Source organism: Dendropsophus ebraccatus, chromosome 11 (assembly GCF_027789765.1).
Source record: "Dendropsophus ebraccatus isolate aDenEbr1 chromosome 11, aDenEbr1.pat, whole genome shotgun sequence".
NCBI classification, from domain to species: Eukaryota; Metazoa; Chordata; class Amphibia; order Anura; family Hylidae; genus Dendropsophus; species Dendropsophus ebraccatus.
Window position 1 is genome coordinate 17527213 of NC_091464.1, and position 21308 is coordinate 17548520.

The following is a 21308-nucleotide window of genomic DNA, read 5'->3' on the forward strand; positions in this document are numbered from 1 at the left end:
CGATTATCGTCCGTAACGGCTAATACCAGCCGAATACAGCCGATAATCGTTCCGTGGAATAGGGCCTTTACTATATGTGCTGGAGTAACTGAGCTAAAATGTTTCTCTTGCAGATTCTTGCAGAGAAGAGCCATGGCTTGGGCCAGATGGAAAAGATAAAGTGAGCGACTGTGATCAGAGAAGATGTCACCTGGACACTGGCTATAAGTCACTGTCATCATTTCTATAATCTGCAGAGAAGGTGTAGCACTGATATCTACTAATATATGGTCATTGTATATGGGGGATATTGCCTGTGTATAGTATATTTCAACATGTTTCACATAATAGCCTATGTGACCATCAGTATATGCACACAGACACACACACCTCTGTATAGTTGCCTTGGGCAGCAGGGAGGCTTGATCTCTCCTGGGAATGTCAATACAGAAGAATATTTGCAAAAATGTGATATACTGCATGATAGATACTAAATCATGGGACCCACAATACCTGGGCATGAGAACAACAAACAGAATGTCAAGTGATGACCCCCACCCCCTAAGTTACGGGTATATTAACCAGCTTGGGCATAGCAAAAAGCAACCCATTCTGTGGTGATCCTTCCTTCTGTGGTGATCCTTCCTTCTGTGGTGATCCTTCCTTCTGTGGTGATCCTTCCTCCTGTGGTGATCCTTCCTCCTGTACTCAGCGCGTTCTGTAACACACGGTATGTATTACTAATACTGCTTCATAGTTTTCTGTAGTTTATGTATATTGCATCTTATTTAAGCACAATTTTTTAAAAATTAAGGAGTAAATCCTGTACAGTTATGCTACATAATAGAAAAATGTAAAGATCTAATAATATATTTTCTAGTAAACAATTTCATAATAAAACGGACCTTAAGAAGTCCTTTACGGACGTCCTATGGTCTGGTATTTATACTTATAGCCACACATACTCTCATTGTGCCAATCATATTGAAGCAATGCATAAGCTGATCTACAGGTGGTATATGACCCCCTCCTGCCTTTCTAAGATTTACCCATCCTGACTACACGGAGGAAGGTAAGGGACCTCCGGCAGTCAGGCCGTGCAATCGGTTAGGCTGGGTTTATACTACGTTTTTGCAATTCGTTTTTTTTTTTTCCAGCCGTTTTTTGCAAAAAACGGATGGAAAAAACGGATTCATGTGTGTGGATCCATTTTGATCCGTTTTTCCATTAAATTCCATTATAAAAAAAAAGATCAAAACGGATCCATTTTTTTTAAACGGACACAAAAATAAGTTTGACTACGTTTTTGTGTACGTTTAAAAAAAAAAAAAACAGAAACAAGAGAGTGAACCCAGCCTAAGTGACAGGTGATGCTCTGTCACTTACACTTAGATGCCGCTATGGCAGCCCGCCATTGAGGGTGAGGGCCTGGCTGCTGACAGCTCGCTTCATAGCCCAGCACCCCGGCGGGACGTACATTTACTTCCTCCTGCGCCAAGGCCCAGGCTGCGGGGATGTAAATGTATGCCCCGTGTTGTTAAGGGGTTAACCTGTTATCGTGTATGTCCATGGTCTCTTTGCATACAAATCTCAAGGACTTTTGCCGGATGATCAATACCTAATGACTCAATGACAACAATGCTCAACACTAATAAACAAAATGTTTTACACCGATTTTAAAGAGAAACAAGAGGTGACATTTATGAATGATCAATATGTATATATATAGATTTTTTTTTTTTACAGACCAGTCATGGCTTTCTTGAAGAAATCCCTTTTGCTTGTACTACTTCTCGGATTGGTTTCCCTTTCCATCTGTGAAAAAGAGTAAGTGCTGTATTACTATATTATTATTGAAACAATGAAATAAAGAGGTAGTTTGGACCGGGAGGGTGTATTACGATGTGGCCCGGGCTGCACTAACAAATAACAATTATATGAAAATGCATTTAAAACATGTTTTAAGCCCTAAAGTTTGGCTGTTTTGGGACATTTTTTTTTGTAGTGCACAAGCCCTAATAAGAAGAATGGGGCTTGCACAAAGAACTCACAGACACTTAGCAGATTTCCACAGCAACCTGAACCTCTGCCGGCAGCTGCACTTGCATCTGCATGATGGATAAACTTTAAAGTAAACCTTGGAAATGCAGTACCAAATTGCTTACAGCATAAGGCTATGTTCCCACAACGGCTTTTTTACAAGAAAAAAGAAGGATGTTTTAAATGATCATGATCATTAAAAAAAAGTCTGTCTTCATCAAAAGACGGACATTTTTCATGTAAAAAAGACATTGTTAAAACATAGCCGTTCATAATTCTTGGAGAAAGGATATACATGTTACCTGTCATTTAGCTTTCAATGACTGCAATGTGCTCAACAAATGCTGATTTAGGCTATGTTCACACAATGTATCAGACCGTCCGTTCCGTGACCCCGGCCGAGTCACAGAACGGCCGGTCTGTGCCCGGATCATCGCGGCCGGTACTTAAGTACCGGCCAGATGATCCGTCCGGCCGCAGAGCTTCCCATAGCGCACAGCTTCACTGTGTGAACTGACAGGTCTTTCTGCGGCGGGAATTCACTGAATTCCGGCCGCAGAAAACTGACATGTCAGTTATTTGCGGCCCCGCATGGGATCCCGGCCAGAGCATATACGATGTGTATACTCTCCGGCTGGGATCCCATATCAGGTAAGGTTATGTTGCGCTCCGCAAAAAGTACGGCCGTACTTTTACGTAGTGTGAACATAGCCTTCTGCTGCAGTACCGATAGATTGCAGCAATCTTAGGTGGCTGGGCTAGGTGTTGTAGTACCAAACAAGGCACTTGTCACAGTGGCCAACAGTGGTATTTAGCCGATCCCTGGATACACTGCCATGGCTTCTTGGTTTCGTAGTACAGATGTAGGTAGTGCAGGTGTTGCTGAGTTACTTTGTAGTGCAATACGAGTTATGCAGTGTCTTCACATACAAATGCCACCGGTACAGAAGATAACCATTGTGCTGACTGGGATCCCTTGGACGGGGTGACTTTGCGAATATACTTGGATAGATTGTTGAGGATTAGTTGCAGATAGACGCTGTTAGGTATATCAGAGGTACTTACCCCTTCCTCGGAGTCCCGGACCCCGTTCCGCTGCCGAGAAATCCCTGTTGGAAGCTGTGCGCGCACTCACCAGAGATGGGTCCGACGCCCATAGAGAATGACTGCTGCAGGCGGGCGCACCTTGGGAGTGGTGTTAAACAGTAGCTGAGTCTACGGGGATGAACGTCCGCCTTTTCTATATTGTGGACACAGAGTTACACACAGGAACACAGGCCGGGGTAAGCTAGCCGTCAGGGTGTCCCCTTAGGTATGTTAGTGCTGGCAGCAGAGTCGCGGCTTGAAAGTTGCACTTAGCTAACTGCTGGCTTGACTTGACTTAACTGTCAAAACCTCCTGTAAACACCTCCGTTAGGGGATCATCCACACACAGGGGCTATCTCTTTCACCTCGCTAAGGGGGTTTTAGCCAGACATGGCTAGTTGTGGATCTCTTTTGTATAGTAACTCACTGGTTACACAGTGCTCTCTGCTGACATCACTGTCCGAGACAGGAACTATCCAGAACAGGAGAGGATTTCTATAGGGATTCCCACAGAAAATCTCTCCTTCTCTGGATAGTTCCTGTCTCAGCAGAGAGCACTGTGTCAGACTGAAAATAAAACATTTCCTGCAGGACATACAGCAGCTAATAAGTATGGGAATACTTGAGATTTTTAATAGAAGTAAATTACAAGTCTATATAACTTTCTGACACTAGTTGATATGAAAGAAAAAGATTTTCGTTGGACAACCCCTTTAACCCATACGTTACTTCCCCTGCAGCTGAACCTCAATAGTGTTCTAAGGAACAGTGACACCAAGTGGTGGCAGCAGCATTCTACAGTTTTAAAGGACAACTCCCGCGGGACCCCCCCCCCCCCCCCAAAAAAAACACAGACACCATACTCACCATCCCTCCGGTGACGATCGCCACTCCATTCGCCCGCCGTCCGCCTCACCGTCACCGCCGTCCGCCGTCCAGCGATGTCTCTGATTTCCGGGTCCTGGGGATGGAAAAGGCTGCCAGTGCGCTTGCGCACCGGCAGCCTTTTCATTTGCTGGAGCGCATCACATGGCTTTCAGCAACCTCAGCCAATCAGGGCTGACGAAGCTGGAAGCCATGTGATGCGCTCCAGCCAATGAAAAGGCTGCTGGTGCGCATGTGCGCCGAGGAGGAAGAAAACCCGGACCGCCCCCCCGGCTCTGACGTCGTCGTCACCAGATGCCGCCCGGGAGAAGAGGACCGTGACGATCGTAATAGGTAATGTATATATTCTTTAACTTCCGGGCGGGGGGGTCGGGGGTCCGAAAGTGGGGGAAGGGGGCCAGACCGGGTATTTAACCACATTACAAAGTTATATAACTTTGTAATGTGTGTTAAATAAGCTAAAAAAAAATTTCGTGGGAGTTGTCCTTTAAGTATCTGAGCATATACATAGACACAGTACCGACCTGTACTTGCTAGAAAGGAGCAGTGGACACCCTTTGAGGGACAGTGCAAGGGCATGACTACCACTGTAGCAGCCATAGCAAATGCTACGGTGCTCAGGGCATCAGGGAGCCAGGCAGGGCAGGCCTCCCAGTTAAGAAGTTCTGGTGCCCGGCCACTCAGTATACTGCTGCCTGTCATTCCAGTAACAGCCTCTATATGGTTAGCTGGAAAACCACAGCTTATACAGTATATAGAGACAGTAATTATGACAGACAGGAAGGTGTAGAGACGCAGGGCCCCCTCCCCACTACCCAGGGTCCCATCTCCTCACTTTGAGCTTAGGCTGTTTCTTGCTCCCCTCTGCCAGCTGGAGGAGGTACTGCAAACAACCTGAGCAACCCTGAAGCGTCCCTACATAAAAAATGAGAGTGTGTGTGTGCGTGTGTGTGTGCGTGTAACTACTGTATGTAGTGTGCCTATTTGTGTGTGTATGTATGTATGTCCATATGTGTGTATCTAACGTATGAAGTGTGCCCATTTGTATGTATTGTAGGGATCTTCCCGGGGGATGGTGTGTTAGGACACAGTTCAGGCAGCAAACTTGGACTTTAAAAACAGCTTTGGTGTTTATTTGTAGCATAAACGGTCCAGCAACGTAAATACAGCAACACCGTGCAGTGAGAATAAACAAAACAAAAATTCCTGCCCGTCTGGGCTCTTACTAATACAACAGGTTACCTCTCTGTCACTTCACTTGGCAGGTAATATTGCAGGGTGTGCATAAGCCCCAGCTCCCAGCGAACACACCATACAGGCTGTTCACTCCTGTCTGAGAGACTCCCCTGCACACTGAGCTCACCTTTTGCCTTCTCAGGCTGATTGGGATCAGAGCTCACCTGATCCCAAAACCCATACTGGATCGAGGGGGAGGGAATGGCAGATCCCACTACCAACCTATCCACCATTCCAGTAAATCCAGGCCCGGTAAAAATAAATAATAACTCAGCAGCATAGCACTGCTGAGCAACAGATCCCTCCTGGACTTACCACCTCACACTACGCATCAGCCTAGGTGAGATGTACACCCCCTCAAACACATCTCCAGTGACATGTCCACATATCCCCCCCCTCTTCTTCAGACCGGAGGGCTGAGCGTTTTGTCCCCACAGGCAGTGTACCCTTGATAGGGCGTCAGCATTCGCCTGTAATTTCCCTGGCCGGTGTTCTACAGTGAAATTGAAGTTTTGTAGGGACAGAAACCATCTAGTCACCCTTGCGTTTTTTTCTTTGTTAAGCTTCATCCATGTTAAGGGGGCATGGTCTGTCACTAACTTGAATCTCCTGCCTAGCAAGTAGTACTTCAGGGATTCGAGGGCCCACTTCACTGCCAGACATTCTCGCTCAACTATGGCATAGTTTTTCTCTCGGCCGGGGATAGCTTCCTACTTAAGTACATCACCGGGTGCTCCTCGCCATTCACGACCTGTGAGAGGACGGCACCTAACCCTGTGTTGGAGGCATCTGTCTGTACTAGAAACTCTCGCCCAAAGTCAGGGGTAACTAGCACCGGTTGTCGGCACAAGGCAGACTTAAGGCTTTGAAAAGCCTCCTCGGCCTCTGGAGTCCATGTCACCATTGCGGACTTCGCACCCTTTGTCAGGTCAGTTAGTGAGGCTGCAACTGAAGCAAAATTCGGCACAAACCTACGGTAATAGCCCGTAATACCCAGGAAAGCTCTGACCTGTTTCTTTGTGAGGGGTTGAGGCCAATTCTGTATTGCCTCAATTTTATTTAGTTGTGGTTTCACTAACCCCCTCCCAATAATGTAGCCCAAGTATTTGGCCTCCTCTAAGGCTAGTGCACACTTCTCTGCATTGATGGTTAACCCCGCATCACTTATGGCATCTAACACCGCCTGGACCTTACAGAGGTGACTTTCCCAATCCGGGCTAAAAATGACCACATCATCGAGGTAGGCAGCGGAGTAATCACGATGTGGTCGCAGAATCAAGTCCATCAACCTCTGAAAAGTGGCAGGGGCTCCATGTAACCCGAATGGCATCACTACGTATTGGAAGAGCCCATCAGGGGTGGAGAATGCAGTCTTCTCTCTAGCCTTAGGAGTGAGTGGGATCTGCCAGTAGCCCTTAGTGAGATCGAGGGTAGTTATGTACCTGGCATTACCCATCCTTTCTATCAACTCATCTACCCTGGGCATGGGGTAGGCATCGAACTTGGAGATCTCATTTAACTTTCTAAAATCATTACAGAACCTCCAAGTTCCATTGGGCTTTGGGATTAACACAATCGGGCTGGACCACTCGCTCTGGGACACCTCAATGACTCCTAGGTCAAGCATACGTTTTACCTCGGATGATACCGCCTCCCTCCGTGCTTCTGGTATCCTATAGGGCTTAAGGTTTACTCTGCTTCTAGGCTCAGTTTCAATATGATGACTAATGAGATGCGTACGCCCTGGGAGGTCAGAAAACTTGTCTTTATTTCTCTGCAGGAACTCCTTAGCTTCCTGCTTCTGGGACACTGATAGAGTATCACCAATCCTGACCGGAGGGATTGGTGGTGACAGATGACCAACAGGCTTTGTCGCCACCAAGGATTCCCTGTCTTTCCAGGGCTTGATCAAGTTTATGTGATAAACTTGAAAAGGCTTCCTTCTACCTGGTTGGTGTACCTTGTAGTTGACCTCACTGATCTTCTCTACAATTTCATAGGGACCCTGCCACTTTGCTAAGAATTTGCTTTCTACCGTGGGAACAAGTATGAGTACCCGGTCACCTGGGCTAAATGTCCTGATTCTTGCAGAACGATTGTAAATTCTGCTTTGGCCCTCTTGCGCCCTCTGGAGGTGTTCCCTTACTAGGGGCATTACAGTGGCTATACGGTCCTGCATTTGTGCTACATGCTCTATAACACTCTTGTATGGGGTGGACTCACTTTCCCATGTCTCTTTCGCTATATCCAACAAACCCCTAGGGTGACGACCATAGACTAATTCGAAGGGAGAGAACCCTGTGGACGCTTGGGGTACTTCCCTAATAGAAAACATCAGGTAAGGTAGTAAGTGATCCCAATCCCGACCATCTTTTTCCACTACTTTCTTTAACATATGTTTCAGGGTTTTATTAAACCTCTTGTCACGGCCGCGGCGGCGTCCCATGCTCCGGACCGCCGCCGCGACCTCCCCCCATCTTATGCAGCTGCCGGGGTCCCGGTGCAGGGACCCGGCGCTGCTACACGTTCGGCCCCGGGGGGCGCCTCACCTCTCCACGCTCCTGTCTCTCGCTGTGCCGGCCGGCGCGCGCGTCCCCGCCTCCTCGGGCGCGCGCGCGCCGGCTGTCTCAGATTTAAAGGGGCAGTGCGCTCCTAATTGGTAGTTGCACCAATCACTCCCCTATAAATCCCAGCATGCCCTGTCCCCTGTGTTGGAGCCTCTACATGCTTCCCATAGCGTTTGGCCCAGCTCCCTGTTGTTCCTGTGTCCTGTCCGTTACCTGGTCCCTAGTCCCTGTTCCTGAGTCCTGTCCGTTACCTGGTCCCTTGTCCCTGTTCCTGGTTCCTGTTCCCCTGTCACTCCTCCTGTTCCTGTGTCCAGCCAGTCACGTGCTCTCTCATCTGCAGATTATTGCCTGTGCCATCTCCTGCCACGCCTCGCCTGCCGACACCAGCAACCAAGCCAGGGGTAGCGACCTGGGGGTCGCCTGCCGCAGCAAGTCCATCCCGCCTTGCGGCGGGCTCTGGTGAAAACCAGCGGCCCCTTAGACTCCGCTCCCTGGTGAGGTTTGTGCCATCGCTGGTGCCGGTCCAGTGGATCCACTACTCCGGGCGTTACAGTAGGCTCCAACCATGGATCCCGGCGAGGTGCCTGATATCCGCGAGGTAGCCCGAGTGGTCGCCCTACAGGCTCAACAGATTCAGCAACAGTCACAGCTGATTCAACAACTGACTGCAGCCGTTCAACAGCATACCACAGCTCAGCAGTCATCACCTCCGGCAGCCTCTTCAAAACTACGACTGGCTCTCCCAAGTAAATATAGAGGTGACCCCAAGTTGTGCAGAGGGTTCCTGACCCAATGCACCATGTACATCGAACTTTTAAGCAGTCAGTTTGCCACCGAGCGCTCTAAAGTGGCTTTCATTATCAGCCTATTGGAGGGAAGAGCTCTGGCCTGGGCCACGCCACTATGGGACCGTAATGATCCGGTTGCTGCCAATTTTCGAATCTTCCTGGACGAGTTCCGCTCGGTCTTTGAGGAACCTGCCCGTGCGTCTTCGGCTGAGACTGCTCTCCTCAATTTATCCCAAGGGACTTCCTCCGTTGGTGATTACGCCATCCAGTTCCGCACCCTGGCTGCGGAACTAGACTGGAATGAGGCCGCTCTGATTGCCACCTTTAAAAAGGGCCTGTCCAGCCAAGTGAAGGATGTGCTCGCTGCCCGGGATCTGCCTACCTCCTTGAACGATCTTATTCTACTGGCTACCAGAGTCTACACCAGGTTTTCCGAGAGAGAGGAGGAGGTTCGGCAAGGACGGCGTCTGAGTCTGCCCCGTCGCCATCCTCGGCTGGCACCGGTGTTCCAGAATCCTGTTGCTCCTATGTCCCAGTCGCTTCCAGAGGTTCCTATGCAGGTGGAACGTGTTCGCCTGACGACTGATGAGAGGAACCGTCGACTGGACCAGAATCTCTGCCTCTATTGCGGTGGCGCGGATCACTATCGACAGAGATGTCCCCAACGCCCTCAGCGTCCGGGAAACGCCCGCACCTAGGTCCGGTGGGAGAGGCCTCCCTAGGTGTGAATGCCACCTCTCCAAGGTTGACTATGCCCGTCTCCATCCAGACACCCTCTGGGCAAGTTTTCCAGACTACTGCCCTCATCGACTCTGGCTCTGCTGGCAGTTTCATCTCTGCTTCGTTGGTCCAAAGATGGCGGCTACCCGTGATCCAGCTAGCCCAACCCCGGTCTATCTCTTCGGTTACGGGGGAGGTTCTTACCGAAGTGGTGTACAGCCAGACGGCACCCCTAGTCCTCCAGGTGGGAGCCTTACATCAGGAGAAGATCTCCTTCTATGTCTTGCGCCATTCCTCTTCCAACCTCCTGCTGGGGCTTCCTTGGCTGCAAATCCATACCCCTAAGCTGGACTGGAGAACTGGGGAGGTTCTCAGCTGGGGTCAGGACTGTCATAACCGGTGTCTGAGATCTCCTCAACCCAAGTGCTCTACAAGGTCACCTGCTTGTGTCAAGCCTCTATCCGGGCTACCGGAGGACTACCAAGACTTTGTCGATGTTTTCTCGGCCAAGGAGGCGGACTCACTACCACCCCATCGGGCCTATGATTGCCCTATAGACCTCCTTCCTGGGTCTTCTCCTCCACGTGGTCGAGTATACCCTCTCTCTGTGCCCGAGACTGAAGCCATGTCCTCCTACATCCAGGAGAACTTACAAAAGGGCTTCATCCGCAAATCCACGTCTCCAGCTGGCGCCGGATTTTTCTTTGTTCAGAAGAAGGACGGTTCCCTCCGCCCATGCATAGACTATCGGGGTTTAAATAAGGTGACCGTTAAGAACCGCTATCCTCTTCCGCTTATTCCGGAACTATTCGACCGTCTTCGTGGAGCAAAGATCTTCTCCAAGCTGGATCTCAGGGGAGCGTATAACTTGGTCCGAATTCGTAAGGGAGACGAATGGAAGACCGCTTTCAACACCAGGGATGGGCACTACGAATATCTGGTCATGCCATTCGGCCTATGCAATGCCCCAGCGGTCTTCCAGGAATTCGTGAACGATATCTTCCGAGACCTCCTCTATGTCTGCGTCATTGTTTATTTGGACGACATTTTGGTCTTCTCCCCGGACCAGCAGACTCATGTGGCACAGGTGCGTCAGGTTCTACGAAGACTACGGGCCAATCATCTATACGCCAAGCTTGAGAAGTGCGTTTTCCATCAGCGCAGTCTTCCATTTCTTGGCTATATCGTCTCCGATCAGGGCCTACAAATGGATCCAGCCAAGCTCGCAGCTGTCCTTCAATGGCCACGCCCTGTGGGACTTAGAGCTATCCAACGTTTCCTGGGCTTCGCCAACTATTACCGGCAATTCATCCCTCACTTCTCTACCCTGGTCGCACCCATTGTGGCTCTCACTAAAAAGAAGGCGGACCCCAGACGTTGGCCTCCAGAGGCCGAACAAGCCTTCAATAGCCTCAAGTCTGCCTTTGCCTCCGCTCCTGCCCTAGTCCGCCCGGATGTCTCCAGGCCGTTTTCTCTCGAGGTCGATGCTTCTTCTGTGGGCGCAGGAGCCGTTCTCTCGCAAAGGGACACATCAGGCAAGACCAGAACCTGTGGGTTCTTCTCTAAGACTTTCTCCCCTGCCGAGAGGAACTATACCATTGGGGACCGTGAACTCCTGGCCATTAAGTTGGCACTGGAGGAGTGGCGTCATCTATTAGAGGGGGCTAAACACCCGGTTAACATCTACACGGACCACAAGAACCTCCTCTACCTCCAATCGGCTCAACGCCTCAATCCCAGGCAGGCTCGGTGGTCCCTCTTCTTCTCTCGGTTCAACTATACCATCCACTTCCGTCCAGCCGAGAAGAATCTAAAGGCCGACGCATTATCCCGAGCATCCGATGTCATGGGGCAAGAGGAATCTCCTCGTCACATAATACCTCCCGACCGCCTAGTACCAGTTGCCACTTCTGCTCTGCAGAGACTGCCTCCCGGGAAGACTTATGTGCGTCCCGCACTCCGTAAACGCATCTTGAAGTGGGGGCATTCCTCTTTGGTAGCCGGGCATCCAGGAGCCCAAAAGACCGGGCAATTGATCTCCCGTCATTACTGGTGGCCCAATCTCCTCCAGGATGTCAAGGATTTTGTGGCTTCCTGTGCAGTCTGTGCCAGGAATAAATCTCCCCGTCTAAGACCTGCCGGCCTACTATTGCCCTTGCCAGTCCCGGATCATCCCTGGCACCACATTGGGATGGATTTCATCACTGACCTACCTCCATCTGCGGGCAATACAGTTATTTGGGTGGTGACGGACCGCTTTTCTAAAATGGCTCACTTCGTGGCCCTTCCTGGTCTGCCCTCTGCTCCTCATCTGGCTCAGTTGTTCTTCCGACACATCTTTCGCCTGCATGGACTTCCTCTTCACATTGTGTCCGACCGAGGCTCTCAATTTGTCTCTAAATTTTGGCGTGCCCTATGCTCGCAACTCCAAGTGAAGCTGGACTTCTCATCGGCCTATCATCCTCAAACCAACGGGCAAGTGGAGAGAGTCAATCAGATTCTGGGCAACTACCTACGCCATTTTGTTTCAAGCCGCCAAGACAACTGGTCCGATCTACTCCCATGGGCAGAATTCTCTTATAACCACTTGGACTCGACTTCCACAGGCAAGTCCCCTTTCTATGTGGTCTACGGGCATCATCCTCGTCCTCCTCTGCCTCTCTCTCCATCCTCTGAAGTCCCAGCCGTGGAGGAGTTGTTATCTGACCTACAATCGATCTGGGAACAAACTCGACAGTCCTTACTCAAAGCCTCGGAACGCATGAAGGACCAGGCTGATAAGAAGAGGAGACCTGCCACGAATTTTCTCCCAGGTGACAAAGTCTGGCTCTCGGCCAAATATGTCCGACTCAAGATCCCCAGCTACAAGTTGGGCCCTCGATTCCTCGGTCCTTTCTCGGTGCTAAGACGCATCAACCCTGTCACCTACAAACTCCGCCTACCCCCCACTATGCGGATTCCGAACTCCTTCCATGTTTCCCTCTTAAAACCAGTGGTCCTGAACCGGTTCTCCGATAGGTCTTCGTTCTCTGCTCCTCAAGCCGTCTCTGACGACGTCTACGCTGTTAAGGACATTCTGGCTATGAAGACTGTCAGAGGTAAAAGGTTCTTCCTGGTGGACTGGAAAGGATTTGGTCCTGAGGAGAGGTCCTGGGAACCCGAGGCTAACATCCTGGACCAAGATCTCATCAAAAGGTTCCTGCAGGTTAGAAAGAGGGGGAGGCCAAAGGGGGGGGGGGTACTGTCACGGCCGCGGCGGCGTCCCATGCTCCGGGCCGCCGCCGCGACCTCCCCCCATCTTATGCAGCTGCCGGGGTCCCGGTGCAGGGACCCGGCGCTGCTACACGTTCGGCCCCGGGGGGCGCCTCACCTCTCCACGCTCCTGTCTCTCGCTGTGCCGGCCGGCGCGCGCGTCCCCGCCTCCTAGGGCGCGCGCGCGCCGGCTGTCTCAGATTTAAAGGGGCAGTGCGCTCCTAATTGGTAGTTGCACCAATCACTCCCCTATAAATCCCAGCATGCCCTGTCCCCTGTGTTGGAGCCTCTACATGCTTCCCATAGCGTTTGGCCCAGCTCCCTGTTGTTCCTGTGTCCTGTCCGTTACCTGGTCCCTAGTCCCTGTTCCTGAGTCCTGTCCGTTACCTGGTCCCTTGTCCCTGTTCCTGGTTCCTGTTCCCCTGTCACTCCTCCTGTTCCTGTGTCCAGCCAGTCACGTGCTCTCTCATCTGCAGACTATTGCCTGTGCCATCTCCTGCCACGCCTCGCCTGCCGACACCAGCAACCAAGCCAGGGGTAGCGACCTGGGGGTCGCCTGCCGCAGCAAGTCCATCCCGCCTTGCGGCGGGCTCTGGTGAAAACCAGCGGCCCCTTAGACTCCGCTCCCTGGTGAGGTTTGTGCCATCGCTGGTGCCGGTCCAGTGGATCCACTACTCCGGGCGTTACACCTCTCCACTAACCCGTCTGTCTGTGGGTGATATACAGAGGTTCGTAGGTGTGAGATTTTAAACAGTTTGCATAGCTCTTTCATTACCTTTGACACAAATGGGGTACCTTGGTCGGTCAAGATTTCCTTGGGGATCCCCACCCTGGAAAACATATAAAACAATTCCCGTGCAATTGTTTTAGAGGTAGTGTTTCTTAGGGGTACAGCCTCAGGATAGCGGGTCGCGTAGTCCAACACAACTAGAATGTACTGGTGTCCCCTAGCCGACTTTACAATGGGGCCCACCAAGTCCATTGCGATCCGGTCAAAAGGTACCTCTATGATGGGGAGTGGGACCAAAGGACTGCGAAAATGCGACACTGGAGCGCTAAGCTGACATGTGGGGCACGACTCACAGTATTTTTTTATGTCAGCATAAATCGCAGGCCAATAAAACCTCTGGAGGACTCTCTCCTGTGTTTTATCTGTCCCCAAGTGGCCCCCAAGGACATGACTATGGGCCATGTCGAGTACCTGACGCCGGTACGACTTAGGCACCAGAAGCTGTTCCACCACCTCATCATTAATCCTAGTGACTCTATAGTAGAGATCATTAGTCATAGAAAAATGTGGAAATTTTTTCTCAGCTTCTGGCTCCTGAGGTACCCCATTCATAACAGTGACCTGCTCTCTAGCATTTTTGAGAGTGGGGTCCTGTAATTGTGCAGTACCAAAATTATCCCTAGACACCTCTAAGTCTGGAAACATTCTGCGCAGTGGGAGGAGCCTCTTCCTCACCAGCCAGGACCTGCAAAGGAAAAGCATCATTTTCATCCTGTACATTTTTATCATTTACCGTGGGTAATGCAATAGACTTAGGGGTCTCCTCACTCCTTTCAGGGGATTGTTGTTTTCCCCATAGAGCCCAGAACAAAGGAAAATCACGCCCCAATATCACATTATGCATAAGGTTTTTAACCACACCCACTTCATATTGTACAGCGCCTAGTTCAGTCCCGACATTAGCCAGTACTATAGGGTAAACCTTTGTATCGCCATGTATGCACACCACACTCATATGTCTTTTTGGCACAAAGTCCCCGGCCACCAAGCTGGCATGCACCAAGGTGACAAGGCTTCCTGAGTCCAACAACGCCTTAACAGGGAAGTCATTTACAGTAATGTTGCAGACTTGTGGTTCAGTCTCTAGTCCAGTGACTGCAACAAAAGACGGCTCCGCAAATAGCGACTGACGCCGGCTAGCGTCACACTCCATGGGCTCAGTGGTAAGAGGGCAATGGGCAGACATATGTCCCGTCTCATGGCATCTCCAGCACTGGATAGGGCCTGGTCTCCTTGGCAGGGAGTCCTTTTTAGGGCCACTTAGCCACCGGGGACCACCACCAGTCTTTTGCCCCTGAGACACCTCCTGAGCGCTCTTCCCTCTATCAGCACCCCTCCACACTCCCCCAATAGATGGAAGTCTCTTACCAGCTGAAGGCACAGGTCTGGCACTCCGGGGAGGTGACGGTGCTGCAGGAACATCACAGAGGTAGTCCTCGGTCGCCTGGAACCTCTCCACAAGGCTGACGAGTTCGTCGGCACTCCTAGGGTCGCCTTGTCCCACCCAGCGTTGTAGATCAGCAGGAAGGGCACGGAGGTAGCGATCCATCACGACCCTCTCTAGGATCTGGGCAGGAGTAGAGGTGTCTGGCTCCAACCACTTTCTTGCCAAATGGATCAGGTCGTACATCTGGGACCTCGCTGACTTGTCCAGACTGTAGCTCCAGTTGCGGACCCTCCGGGCACGGACAGCAGCAGTAACTCCTAGTCGGGCGAGTACCTCTGCTTTTAGCCGAGGATAGTCCTTGACCTCTTGCTCACTGAGGTCATAATAGGCCTTTTGAGGTTCGCCTGTTAAATAAGGCGCAATCACTTCTGCCCACTCAGTGGAGGGTAGCTTTTCTCGCTCAGCCACACGCTCAAAGACAGTTAAATAGGCCTCAACATCGTCATCAGCAGTCATCTTTTGCAGCGCACGCTGCACGGCTCTTCTCACAGACAAAGTCTCTGGCGCGGCTGCTGCGACCAGCTGGGGATTAGCACCTGCAGACGCCTCTTGCTTTGCTATCAGGTGCTCAATAAGTCTCTGTTGTTGGGCCATCGCTTGTTCGTGGCGCATATTAGCATCTGTCAGAGCCTGTTCGTGGCGCAGGTTAGCGTCTGTTAGAGCCTGTTGTTGCAGCCTATTAGCCTGCTGGTGTGCAGCCAATGCCTGTTCATGGCGCAGGTTAGCGGCCTCCTGATCCTGTTTAGCGGCTGCCTGAGCCTGTTGTTGTTGCAGACTCACTTGCATTAACTGCTTCATCATCTCCTCCATGTTGCTTGTCTGTTTTTGGAGTGAAGCCGCAGCCTTCACCCAGGACATAAGCAGCTGTAGCCAAGTCGATGCACACCGTTGCCCCTAGCAACCGTTTTGCCCGCTCCGCAGCACCAATTGTAGGGATCTTCCCGGGGGATGGTGTGTTAGGACACAGTTCAGGCAGCAAACTTGGACTTTAAAAACAGCTTTGGTGTTTATTTGTAGCATAAATGGTCCAGCAACGTAAATACAGCAACACCGTGCAGTGAGAATAAACAAAACAAAAAGTCCTGCCCGTCTGGGCTCTTACTAATACAACAGGTTACCTCTCTGTCACTTCACTTGGCAGGTAATATTGCAGGGTGTGCATAAGCCCCAGCTCCCAGCGAACACACCATACAGGCTGTTCACTCCTGTCTGAGAGACTCCCCTGCACACTGAGCCCACCTTTTGCCTTCTCAGGCTGATTGGGATCAGAGCTCACCTGATCCCAAAACCCATACTGGATCGAGGGGGAGGGAATGGCAGATCCCACTACCAACCTATCCACCATTCCAGTAAATCCAGGCCCGGTAAAAATAAATAATAACTCAGCAGCATAGCACTGCTGAGCAACAGATCCCTCCTGGACTTACCACCTCACACTACGCATCAGCCTAGGTGAGATGTACACCCCCTCAAACACATCTCCAGTGACATGTCCACAGTATGTATGTATGTATTTATGTAAATGTGTGTATCTACTGTATGTAGTGTGCCTATTTGTATGTGTAAATATATGTGCATGTGTATATCTATGCAATGTACCTATGTGTGTGTTTGTATATGCGTATAACTGTATCTTTTCTATGTAGTGTGCCTATTTTTGTGTATAGATAGATAGATAGATAGAGGTGTGTGTGTGGTGTGTTTAATGTGTATATCTGTGTGTACTGTTGATGTATATATTGAATGTGCATGTGTGTATCCGTGTAAAGTGTGAATGTGTATGTTGCGTGTACAGTGTATCTATGTAATGTGCCTATTGTGTGTGTGTATGTGTGTCTATGTAATGTGCCTATTGTGTGTGTGTGTTTATATAACTATGTAATGTGCCTATTGTGTGTAGGTGTATATATGTAATGTGCCTATTGTGTGTGTGTGTATGTTTATATAACTATGTAATGTGCCTATTGTGTGTAGGTGTATATGCGATGCCCTGGCCCCTGGGGGCCACTTCCGCAGTGCTGGTGTTATGAGCGGGCAATGACCGGGGCAGCTGCAGGGGTTATACTTGTCACGGTATAGGCCTGAGGGCAGCACAGCTGTAGGGCCGGTCTGTGGAATCAGCGGGTGATGATGGGCATGCGATTCTTCGCTGCACCTAGTCAGGGCACCAGTTAGTGGACACCAATGCCAGGGTTCAGTAACAGCGGTTTTATTATAGATGAGGTAACTAGTAGCAACAGTTCTGTCCGGATGCAACCGGGTATATAGCAGGCTTTGACAAATAAGGCAGGAGTGGTGCTGCATAGGCTGTGAGAATACGTGCCGGAGGATGGGAGTAGGAGTATGAGAGGAATAGCGTTGCTGGGTGGATTAGCTTGAGAATAATACTTGCTGTGAATCCTTGCAGTGATGAGGAGAGATAACGGAATGACACCCAGATGAGAGAGAAGAATCCGGTCACTTGAGCAGGCAGATACAGCCGAAGACTTGAATACAGCAGCAGACTCAGTCACTCTTCTGAGGGAGAGGACAGAACAACACAACCTCCTTGCTTGAAAGCAGGGGCTGAACTGACTTGTCAGCAGGAAGTGGGAGGTCACATGGTTGCTCCTGGCCAGAGCTAGTCGGCCACCGGAGGAACCATGGCCACAGGTCACGTGATCAACAGCCTTGCATACCACTGTACAATGCAATAATACACAGGAATACATGAGAATACACATGAGAATGCACATTACTAGAGAATACTAGGGGAAAACGAGCAGCAGTTGCAGTGCAAACACTTACCAGAACAGGCATGGACACAGAAACAGAAATGGCCATAATAGGAGTAGTAGTCTGCATGTTCTGGGACACTGCATATATATGTAATGTGCCTATTGTGTGTAGGTGTATATATGTAATGTGCCTATTGGGTATATATACACTGATCCCTCAACTTACAATGGCCTCAAGATACAATATTTTCAACATACAATGTTCTTTTGTGGACCATCGTAACTTTAGACCAGACTCATCATACAATGCTACAGACTGTCAGGATCTGCGGCACATGTGAATGACCAGATGATCGACCAATGAATGTGGCCATTTTACTGGTAAAGCCCCAGTAATAGTGAAGAGCAGACAGTGATTGGCTTTCTAGTAGTCAATCTTTACAGTACATATCCTGCCCTGCTCTTTACCTGTGCCACAATGAGTTGCTTCTCTGGGCACCAGAGTTTTGGTCTCAACATACAATGATTTCAACATAGAATGGTCGTCCTGGAACCAATTAATATCGTATGTTGGGGGACCACTGTATATGCCCACTCTGTCCTGCTGTCAGCGTTTTGAGCACTTTGGCTGTAATGAGTCTATACTGTCTATGCTGACCTGTGGGAATGGCACGTTAGCAGATAGTCACTAGAACGAGTAGGGAGAAGTGTGCGCTAAATGTCTTCTCTCCTTCCTCTGTGACATGTGACCGAAACAGACTTCAACGTAAGTCTCAGCTGCGCTGTTCTCTCCCTGCCTGTTCTAGTGATCCGACCTTTTTCATACTATTGAGTTTACATGTGGTATTTTTTATGTGTAAATATGGACTATGTAACACTGTCAGAACTCTGGTACTCAGTTTCCAGGTGACGTGTTTACTTTAAGTCTGATTGATTGCTATGGATGAGCTGAGATGAGTTCACACTCCATTTCGTTGTGTTTCTGGCACAATTTTTATCCTATTTCACCGCAATTGCGCAATTAAAGGGAAAATAGTGGGAGAATCGCTGTAAAAATGTGTCAAAATGCCATACATGAACACAGCCTTGAGGTGCCCTAACACACTTTTTGTCTGGAGCTATTCCGGCCCAAAAAAAAAAGAAACTGGCAGAAAAACTGCCAACGCACTTTTTGTGGTTTAGGCGTTTTTGTGTGCTTTTTTCCCTCTGCTATCACATGACCTAGTGGCTGGAGCACAAAAAGTGAAAAAACACCAGAAAAGAAGACCGTACGCACAGCAATGCCGTATTTGAGACAACCAGAAAAATTCCACTGAAGTCTACGGTCAGAAAAAGGCCACAATTTAGCAAAAAAAAGCCGAACCCTTAGCATGCTGTGGTTTGTAAAAACTACCAAAGAGCCTCAATACCACCAGAGAGGAGAGAAAAATGCCACCCTGAAAAAAGGCCATGTGTGCAAGGCAGATCATAAACGTTCATTAACCTTCAACTAATATCTGGCCGCTGGCGTTTAAAAAAAACAATAAAACATGCCATGGAGTTTTTATTAGCATTTTTCCAGGATTTTCTGGCAGTGTGAACAAAGCCTAAAGGAATCGTTCAAAATTATATCCAAAAAATAGCACAATGTTTATACACTATTTAATCGTGGACAACTCTTCTTGTTTTTTTTTTTGTTTGTTTTGTTTTTTTTCAAGTGAATAGAAAACAAATTGGTTTTATTTAGAGATGAGCGAACCTGATTCGGGTTCGAGTCTATCCGAACCCGAACGATCGGCATTTTAATAAATGTGGTGACTGCTGAACTTGGATAAAGCTCTAAGGTTGTCTGGAAAATATGGATACAGCCAATGACTATATCCATGGTTTCCACATAGCCTTAGGGCTTTATCCAACTTCAGCAGCCACTGCTAATCAAATGCCGAAAGATCGGGTTCGGATCGACTCGACCATGCTCCAGGTTCGCTCATCTCTAGTTTTATTGATAATGTAGAAACCATTACCGTAATGTTTCATTAAACATATATATATATATTGCCTTTTAACACAGGAGAAGAGAGGAAGAGGAAAATGAAAGTGAGGAGGAAGAGGAAGAAGAGGAAGAAGAGGAAGAGGAGGAAGAGGAAGAAAATGAAGAAAAGAGAGGTTTAGTTGGCGGTGTACTGCACACTGTAAAAGGTCTTGTTGGTATTTAAAAAAGCACAATGTTTTATCTCTAAGGAGAACAATTATTATTAGTTGTGCCATATATAAAATAAAGCATATTTACCTGATATAATGGTCTGTCTTTTTTATGTAAGATCAATATATTCCAGGCAGGGGCGTAGCTAGGAGTTCAGCCTAAGGGGGGCGAGTAAGTCTCAGTAGGCTCCCAACCAATTGTTACCTATAGGGAACCACCACAGACCACAATGCTTTCCAAATAATAATAATAAAGGGTATATTCTGCTATATTACTTATAATAAATAGGGATTGAGAACAGTGTAAAAGACTTTCTACAGTTCACATATATAACTGTGTAAAAATTAAAGGGGTTATCCAGGAATGGAAAAACATACAGTAGCTGCCTAGAAAACAAAAAAAGCTGCAACACTCCAAAATGTACTGAAAAAATAAAGTAGTGAATTTATTTACCCATCAGACATGTTTCAGACCACTGCTTGAAAATAGATCATGTTAAATATTCTGAAATGTCACACCTATTTATAACTTTATCATCTATCTATGTACCTATCTATAACTTTATTATCCATCTATATCTTTATCACATATCTATCTGTCTAATATCTATTGGACAGCATGAGGACTACACCATACCTGATGGGCCGAGCATGGGGTACATACACCATGCAATGCTACAGCAAATTTTAGGATGTATTATATATACACATTATATATATATATATATATATATATATATATATATATATATATATATATATATATATATATATACACACACACACACATAATGTTAACTTAAGACAATTATACGAACAATACTTCAACACTATGACTATTACCATTATGACAACATAATGACCAATACCACTATACCAGGGGTGTCAAACTCCCAGCATCAGCTGTTTCAAGACTACAATTCCCATCAAGCTTGGACAGACAAAGCTTTAGCTGTTTAGGCATGATGGTAACTGTAGTGTTGTAACAGCTGGGATGGAGGGCCGCAGTTTAACACCTGTGCTCTATACAGCCATTGAATAAAGTTCACTATATAAACAAAATATTAGTAATAATACCACATATACAGGACAAATAATACTGTCATACCATGACCACTACCCTCACCATACACTGATTGGATAATACCACTATACTGTGACTGAATAAAATCCACTATATAGAGACCAATATTCTTCCTAATCAGTCACCATCAGGGCCGTCTTAACCATTGGGCATGGTAGGCGGCTGCCCGGGGGCCCATGCGTCCTAGGGGGCCCCTGCCCTGTGTCATATTCCCTGGCCCTTTAACTGGGAGTGCTCCTGATCAGCGCTGGTAGATAGGGGCTGTGCACAGCTCGCTCTTGTGGCCAGAAGCTGCATTCTGCTTCCGGTCACTAGAGGTCTCTCTCACCCCCTGCATTCCCGTGCGGAGCAGGAGAGTGACGTCACCAGCAGAGCCCTGAGAGGAAGGAGAAGCTGGAGGCCCGAAGCACAAAGCCTGAGTGAGTATGTGCTGATACCAGAGGGGGGAGGCTAGCTGGCAGGGAAGGGGTTAATCATGGGAGTGCTCTCTGCAGGGATGCAGACAGGGCCGTGGGTGAACTGGTAAACAGGGAGGG

General features: G+C 48.8%; 1 long non-coding RNA gene across 1 annotated transcript; it reads left to right on the forward strand.

Moving 5' to 3' along the window:
- Positions 1-572: 572 nt before the first annotated feature.
- Positions 573-19785, forward strand: LOC138767845 (uncharacterized). The gene is made up of 3 exons (XR_011358859.1): positions 573-709; positions 1726-1806; positions 19558-19785. It is a non-coding gene; the product is annotated as an uncharacterized lncRNA (long non-coding RNA).
- The last annotated feature ends 1523 nt before the right edge of the window (positions 19786-21308 follow it).